This window comes from Panthera tigris, chromosome C1, assembly GCF_018350195.1.
Source record: "Panthera tigris isolate Pti1 chromosome C1, P.tigris_Pti1_mat1.1, whole genome shotgun sequence".
NCBI lineage: Eukaryota > Metazoa > Chordata > Mammalia > Carnivora > Felidae > Panthera > Panthera tigris.
Window position 1 is genome coordinate 183,890,435 of NC_056667.1, and position 9,409 is coordinate 183,899,843.

Genomic DNA, 9,409 nt, shown 5'->3' on the forward strand with positions numbered 1-9,409 from the left:
AAGTCCTGCCCCTATTTCACAATTTACACTAAACTTTTAGGTATGTATTTTGTGTGATAATGTTATCCCCAGCTTTAGCTCCTTGTCCTACTCTAATTTCCCTCTTCCCACAATTTCTTCACTTACTTTTTTCATCTTGCACTATGCTTTTGCATGTAAGCAATTTCACATCCCTTTTTGGAAAAAGGCACGGTTTGAATTTCTAAAAGTGTCTAGAAAAAGAAGTAATTGTATTTCTGCAGCAGTTATGCCAAGCAGAGAAGAGCTATGGCTTTCTTTGTGGTGTCACACATTTCAGAAGCTATCAGCCTGGTGGTCTGAAATTCTCACCACTGCTAGGTGGTCAACATGGCTGACAGGCTGCCACAGCCACTTTCTTGACACTGCATGACAGAGGCCCCATGACCTAGGTCACGGTGGTTGGAACTCATCCTGGGTTCAGAGCCTAACAAAGACTTTATCATGTAGTACAGGTGGACGGAGGGTAGAGACAGTCAACCCAACATCCTGGATCTATTTTGGTTCATCTTAAACATTCCTAGTAAGTTCAGGTAACGATGATAAATTACCTCAACACACTAAAATGCTGACTTTTACTCCTACTATTACCAGCTTGGTAATTTATTTATACCATCATCAGCTGGCAGTCAACCAGCTTGTTAATATTTAGGAGATGCCCAAGTACATTGCTAAGTGCACATCACTTCCATTTAACCTTCAGAAAATCCTATGAAGTAGACACTACTATTTTGCCTTTTCAATGTTGAAGGAATTGTGAGACAAGGAAGAGTTTAAGAACTTTCCTCATGATCATGTACTAGATTAGTGGACCTGGAATTTGAACCCACCTACGTCTCAATTGTCCATGCTCTTACCCCTGTGCTGTGGGCCACACACTTCACACTGAATACCAAGTGACATACCATGTCAGAGATCCAAGAAGGTCTTTTGTTTGGCAGGAACGAGGACAACACAGATGAGATTCATGTCCACAAAGCACTTGAATCTCATTGAGACAAATGGTCAGACAATATAGTACCTGGAAATTCATGCAAGTGCAGAGCTGAAATTGTCATAGCGAGTATGTGAGTTAAAACTAGGGGCACTTATGGGGCTCCTGGGTGGTTCACTCAGTTGAGTGTCTGATTTCGGCTCAGGTCTTGATCTCAAGGCTTGTAAGTTTGAGCCCTGCCTTGGGCTCTCTGTTGTCAAGGGTGGAGCACACTTCCAATCCTCTGTCCCCCCTCTCGGCCCTTCCCCCACTTGTGCACATTCTCTCTCTCTCTCTCTCTGAAAAATAAATAAACATTAATAATTAATAATAACAATAATAAACCTAGGGGCACTTAGGCTACTTTGAGAAGGTATCCATAGGAAAATTCCTTTGGTGGGGCCTGAAAAGTCAATATGATCTGTGGTGTCATTTGTTCAGATTTTAATGGTTCCTATTCCAAACTGGGTATTGCTGTCTATTAGAAAGCTACAAATTTTTAGCACAGTAATGTTGTAAACAATACACTGATTAAAGGTTTTATATTTTCTAATAGTTTTCCAATTGAATCTTTTTGATTTTCAGGTGCACAAACTTACTATCTGTAAAGAATAACTTCATCTTCCTATTTTTATTTCCTTATTTTATTGGTTAGAATTTCTATAATAACACTGAACAGTAGAAGATACTATGGATATTTTTGTTATGTTTTTTCCTTTAAAGGAGTTTTTAGTGTTTTACATTAAGTGTGATGCTGGGTAATCTGCAATGTTTAGAAAGTATCTTCTTCCAGTTTGCTGATAAACTTACCACAATTCACAAAGACCTATAAGAAGAAAAAGACAACATAGTGCAATGTATGTGAAAGAAGACTTTAAATAGGAATATAAACTAAGTTTCTAGATAGGAAGATAATTTTGTGGAAAAAAGTTTTTCTTCCAAATAATCAATAAATTTAATGCAATGCTAAATAAAATCTCAATTAAAAACAATAAGCAAGGAAGGTAACCTATGGAACGAGAGAAGATATTTGTAAAGCACAAATCTGATAATGGATTAATATCCAAAATATATAAGAAACTCTCACAACTCAATAGCAAAAAAACAAATAACCTGATTAAAAAATGGGCAAAGATCTGAAAAGACATGTTCCCAAAGAAGAAAAGGGCCAATAGGTACGTGAAAAAGTACACAATATCACTAGTCATCAGGGAAATGCAAATCAAAACCACAATGGAATCTCACCTCACGCTTGTTAAAATGTCTTTCCTAAAAAAGCCAAGAGATAAAAAAAAAAAAAAAATGCTGGCAAGGATGTGGAGAAAGGGAATTCTTGTATACTGTTGTTGGGAATGTAAGTTGGTCCAGCCACTGTGGAAAGCAGTATGGAGATTCCTCAAGAAATTACAAATAGAATTACCACATGATCCAGAAATTGCACTTCTGGGTATAAATCCAAAGGAAATAAAATCACTGTCTCTAAGATGTATCTGTACTCCCATGTTCATTGCAGCATTATTCGTTATTCATTATAGGCAAGATATGGAAACGACCTAAGTGTCTATTAATGGACGAAAGGAAACAGAAAATATGATACACACACACACACACACACTGAAGTATTACTCAACCATAAAAAAGATGGAAATCTTGCCACTTATAACAACATGGATGAAATTGGAGGGCACTATGCAAAATGAAATAAGTTAGAGAAAGATAAACACTGTAAGGAATCACTTGTATGTGGAATTATTAAAAATAAATAAAAAGTTAAAATCAGAAACAGAGTAGAATGGTGGTTGCCATGGGCTAGGGGGTGGGCAGGGAAATAGGAAGAGGTTGGCCAAAGGGTACAAACTTTTAGTTATAAGATGAATAAATCCAAGGATCTAATGTATAGCATGGTGATTATAGGTAATAATACTGTATTGTATACTTGGAATTTGCTAAGAGAGTAGATCTTTTTAAAAAATTTTTAAGAAACATATTTTTAAAAAAACATATTTTTTAAAAAAATTTTTTAAATTTTTAAAAATATTTTTGAGAGAGAGAAAACGTGAGTGGGGGAGGGGCAGAGAGAGACAGAGACATAAAATCCTAAGTAGACTCTGAGCTGTCATCACAGAGCCAGATGCACGCGGCTCGAATCCATGAGCCCTGAGATCATGACCTGAGCCAAAGTCAGACGCTTAACCGACTGAGTCACCCAGGAGCCCCTCTAAGAGTGTAGATCTTAAACATTCTCATAAATAAATAAATAAATAAATAAATAAATAAATAAACAAACAAACAAACAAACAAATAAATAACCATATAAGGTAATGGGTATGTTAATTAGCTTGATTGGGGGAATCATTTCATAGTGTATACCTCAAATCATATGTATGTATATATCATGTTGTACACTTTGACTATAAGTTTGTCAATTATACCTCAATAAAGCTGGAAAATTGATTAATTAACCATAGGTGCTCCTCAAAACAAATTTTTAAAAACTACAAGCAAGAGAAAGGTCAGAGCAAAAATGATTCTGAAGTTTATCTGGAACGAGATCGACCAAGAAAATATTTTAAAAAGAAGAATAATGAGAAAGACTGTTTATTTATTATTTACCCTATCAGATATTAAAACCCATGACTAAGGTAATAAAAGAAGTGGTGCATAGTCATGCAAAGGACAGGAAAGAATACCAAGTCCATAGGCCTGAATTCCTGGGGAGTTGCACCGTTGAAATAAAAGATGGGCCCCTTCTTTAAGGAGTCTGTTAGTGGGAAATATCATTGGGCAGGAGTCCCTGCTTCTAGAAGAGGTGGTCGTGCTGTGGGGACTAACATGAGGCAGAGGAAAAAGTAGCTGTGGGGTGGTGAGTGGGAGAGACTCGGATAAACCTATGGTAGAGGGCAAGAGGGTTAGTGAAAAAGAATTTTCATCAAGTTTCACTGCATGTAGAGATGTACAATGCCTTTGTCAGCATCCCACCAAATCCACCATGCTTTTCAATGCTTTTGGAAAAGAATATTTATTGGGTTTTTGTTTGGTGTGGATGATAATGTGATCAAATTAACTGTAAGGTAAAAGAGAAGGTCCAATATTCCTTAGATTACATGAAGATTTAGTGACTGATAAAGTTGGCATTTACTATAAGTGAGGAGGAAAATGGTTTGTTTATCAGTGGTGTTGGGACAACCAGTCTATTCTTATAGATACAAATGTGTGTGTCCTAATACTTTTTGAAATTTTTACCATTTATTCATTGTCATTTTAAAATATAATGATGCATCCTAGGGATGCCTGCGTGGCTCAGTCGGCTAAGCTCAGTCCACCTCTTAATCTCAGCTCAGGTCATGATCTCACGGTTCATGGGATCGAACCCCGCATAGGCCCCTGTGCTGACAGGGTGGTACCTGCTTGGGATTCTCTGCTCCTCTCCAACTCATTCTCTCTGTCTCACTCTCTCTCTCAAAATAAATAAATAAACTAAAAAAAATTTTTTAATAAAATGAAATATTCTCAAAGAGGCACAACTAAATGAAGTTTTGACTTCTGTTTTGTCTTTCTCATTATATGCTATATGTTACCTCATAGTCCATTGTGTAATTTACGATTGTGTATTATTTATATTATGATGTTATTTTTAAATATATTTTACTTTTTAGAGTAGTTTTAGATTCACACCATAGCTGAGGAGAAAGGACAAATATTTCCTATAGACCCTCTACCCCCACATATGCATAGTATACTCCATTATCCCCACCAGATGGAAAATTTGTTACGGTTGATGAACCTACATTGACACATTGTTATCGCTTAAAGTCCATAGTTAACATCAGGGCTCTCCAGGAGCACCTGGTTGGCTCAGTCCCTTAAGTTCCTGACTCCGGCTTGGGTCATGATTGCACAGTTCATGGGTTGGAGCCCCACGTTGGGCTCTGTGCTGATGGCTCAGAGCCTGGAGACTGCTTCAGATTCTGTATCTCCCTCTTTCTCTGCCCCTCCCCTGATCATGCTCTGTCTCTCTCAAAAATAAATAAACATTAAAAAAATTAAAAAAAAAAAACAAACATCAGGGTTCCCTGTAGTGATGTACATTGTGTGAGTTTGGACAAATTTATAATGACATGCATCAACCATTGTAGTATAATAAGCATAGTTTCCTATGTGCTCCTCTGTGCTCTGCCTATCCTTGTAATAATTTCTGAGATCATAGATCTGTGTTTTGTTCACTGTCTCTCATCACGTACTTCATCACAAGGAGGATATTCGGTAAGCCTGGATATCTTCTTCAATCTGTAGTTTTAGGAGAGATTTTTTTATGAAGAAGCATTGAATTTTGTTCAATGAGCTTTCTGAATCTATTGAAATCATAATGTGGCTTTTTTTTGTTTATCTGCTAATGTGGTAAAATCTACTGAATGATTTTGGAATGCTAAGCCAGCCTTGCATTCCTGAGATAAACCCCAGTTGGTTGCGATATATTATCCTTTTTGTATTTTGCTTTGATTTACATTGTTAATATTTTGTTAAGGATGAAGTGGGGAATTTTAATTGTTCTTTGTTTGTTTACTTCTACTGTACCAAAGAGAAAACACAAGTGACAGGAGGACTCATTTCCCTAGGAAACTGAAGTTACCTTTCACAGTCTCTACCAAATAAAATATCACCAAAATATAGCAAAGCAAACAAATAAGCAAAATCCCAAATACCAAGAGAGCAAATCTAAGATAGAACATCAGCAAAATATGTAATAAAAGTAAAATACAAGTATGTTTAAAACTATAGATGTTAAAGGGGCACCTTGGTGGCTCAATTGCTTAATCATCTGACTTCAGCTCAGGTCATGATCTCACAGCTTGTGAGTTTCAGCCTTGCATCGGGCTCTGTGCTGACAGCTCAGAGCCTGGAGCCTGCTTCAGATTCTGTGTCTCCCTCTCCCTCTGCCCTTCCCCTGCTCACACTCTGTCTCTCTCTCTCTCAAAAATAAACATTAAAAAAAATTAAAAAGAAAACTATAGATGTTAAAGCCTTGGGTAATTAAAAACATTTGACCACATTTATTGAAATATCAATCGTAATTGTTATAGATAAGTTAAGGGCCAAAGAGGGGGGTTTAGTACATTACTTCTCAAGTGTGAAAATTGTAAATTGGAGATCAGTCAGTTAAATAAACCATATATTTTTGGAGTCTTTCTTGGAAATGCCCTAACATCAAAAATTTATTTTGCAAATATGGTTACCTTTGGTTTGATTGGTTACTGTCTTCCCCAGTTGCCTTGATAGGATTAACGTTCCTTTTAACCCCACTCCCCCTTTCCCACACTTTCCTACCTCTTAACATATAATTGAATTTTTCTGAATTTTTTGCTCTTCTTAAGCATTATCTCCAAAGGCAAAACCATAAAAAGAAACTATAAGGCTAAAAGCAAACCAAACAGCAAACAAACAAAAACTCAAAAGCAACTCTCCTATCCTCACCAGCAATACCATGATAGACAAAATTAAAACACAAGTAATAAAATGAGGGAAATATCTGTAATATAATGATCACAGGTCAATTTTTCTTTAATATAGGAATACCTCTTAAGAGTGAAAAAAAAATCATGGAAGAAAAGTGAGTTAAAGGCATGAACAAACAGTTGACCAAGAAGAAATACAAATGAATAAAAAAAAGCATTAAAAATTATTTAAGGGGCACCTAGGTGGCCCAGTCGCTTAAGCATCCGACTTCGACTCAGGTCATGATCTTTCAGTCTGTGAGTTCAAGCCCCACATTGGACTCTGTGCTGGCAGCTCAGAGTCTGGAGCCTGCTTCAGATTCTGTGTGTGTCTCTCTCTCTCTGCCCCTCCCCCGCTTGCTCTCTCTCTCTCTCTCTCTCTCTCTCTCTCAAAAATAACATCAAAAAATTTAAAAAGTTATTTAATCATACTCATATTTAAAAATGCAAATGAAGACTGTATCGAGAGTGTTTTGCTTATCAGATTGGGAAAAAATGAAAAAGAGTTCTAAAACCTGATGGGAAAGTGGCTGAATCTTCCTGAAAAAAAAAATTGATGATGAGGATGAAAAGTCTATAAAATGTGTGTTATCAACTCTCCCCAGACCCATAAAGACACCGCATAGTTTGTGGCCACAAAGGGTGGGAGGCAACCTAGAGATCCATTACCCCCCCACCCCCGGCAATGAGTAAGTAAACACGTGCATACAGAGGAATGCCTTGTAGCAATGATAACAAATTAGTTGTATTTTCATCATACATGGATATATCTGAAAATCACATTATTTAAGTCTAATACGTAAGAAACAAAATGAGATTTTTTGGCACAGTGTCATTTATACATATTAAAAGCACATGAACACACAACCACCATGAATTTCTCAAGGATATATGTATTTCTACAAAGAAAAATAGACAATGAATTGAAAGAGTAGATAGTAAATACACTAGGATGGGCATGTGGGAGGGAAAAAGATGAGGAATGAGAATAAAAATAACATGAAACAAAATATGAGAGAAGTCTTGCCACGACTACAGGGCCATGAAGTGAAGTCCATGAGAAACTCAACTTTGGGCAGATAAGGTGCATCTCTATGGAATCAGCAGTTGTGCTATAGAATTACTCTAAGAAAATAATTTAAAAATCTCTGCTGAATTTCTACTTTTCAAAAAAATGGAAGGATAATATATTTCACAATAAAAAAAATCATAAACAGAAAGCCTGATGATTTTTCACACAGAGAACACACTCATGTAATCACCTTCCAGATGAAGAGATAACAATATTTTCAACTCCCAGAAGGTCCTTTGAGTCCTACCAAGCCATTACTGGCCTTCATCAAAGGCAACTGCCGTTTTGATTTCTCACACCATAGATTTATCAGTTTTTGATCTTTCTATAAATGGAATCATGCTATATGTATTGTTTGTGTCTGCTTCTTCATTCTCTGTTCTGTTTGGAAGATTAGCCAATGATTTTTGCAAAGGACAGTAAACTATTTTAAGGTATAAATATATCACAGTTGATTCATTCTATTATTGATGAATGTTTTGTTCTCAATTTGTTATAGGGATAGCGTGGCAATGAACACTCTTGCCCATGTCTTTTGGGACACATGCAAGCTTTTCTTTTTGGAGAAGAAGAGTCCTTAAAAGAGTTATAGTTGGATCATAATGTTCGTATATGATCAGCTTTCATAGCTACTGCCAACTCATTTTCCAAAGTAATGGGACCAATTTTCACTTCCACCAATGGTATATGAGGACCCAGTTGCTCCACATCTTCTCCAACCCTTGGGACTTGCCAGTCTTTTTCATTTTGGCCATTCTGGTGCAGATGTCTTGTACTTTATTATTATTATTATTATTATTATTATTATTATTATTATTATCATTATTATTTTGTTTAAAATCAGTTTCTGGGTTTAATTTCTTTTAAAATCCAGATTGGGCCACACAGCCTAACATGTCCATCACTCTCTCAACAGTCCCAAGTCCCAATGTCATCCCACTGTATTTATTGGTCAACATCCCAAGTACAGATCAATCATTCTGCCTTCTCTTCCTTACACATCGCCTACTGCTTCTGCTGGAGGGAATTATGCAACAGTACAAATTGGTACCTTTATATATTGAGGGCCAACCTTCAGTAGGCTCTCTCTCCATCCCTAGTGCTAGTGTCTTAGTCCAGACCATCTCCATCTCCACAATAGCCACTTGTGCTGTCTCCTGGCACTTCTTCAATCTTTTCTTTAGTGGGATCTTTCTAAAACACAAAACCGATCACCTTATTTCCTGAATTATTCTTCAATGACTCCTACTGTCTTCAGGATATAGTGTAAATTCATTCCAGATCTCGTTTTTAACACTCCCTACGCTGCCTCTCCCCACATCCTTGACATTCTAGCTCAGTGTTTTTCAAACATTTTTAACTTGGTTCACGCATAATAATGAAACAAAAATTTTTTTTTAAAACAAGATTTAACCTTTCTACAGTGATGCACTCTGACATTTTCCCTTCTGTTTTAAATGAAATATTGGCATGACTAACAAAACTGGTTTCATCAGTGACTAAATGGGTTGCTGCTAGCACTTGGTAAAATATATTAGCCCTATTGTACATGTTTCAGTTTCCGTAAAACCCTCCATTTCTCCTCTCCAGGAACCCTCTGCCACGTATCTCTACCAGTAGTGTTTCATCTTTCAGGACTGCACTCCAGGAAACTTCTCCTGATCACTCCTCCCTTTTACTCCAATTATGTACTCACTCTGTATTTTAATTGCTTGTTTACTTACTTAACATTTTCCAATGCACTGTAAGCTCCTTGAAGCCAAGGAATAGGATTTCCTCATTCGTCTTCATAGTTCTAATACCTGGCACATAACTGGCACTCAACAAATGTTTGTTGAATGAATGAATGAATGA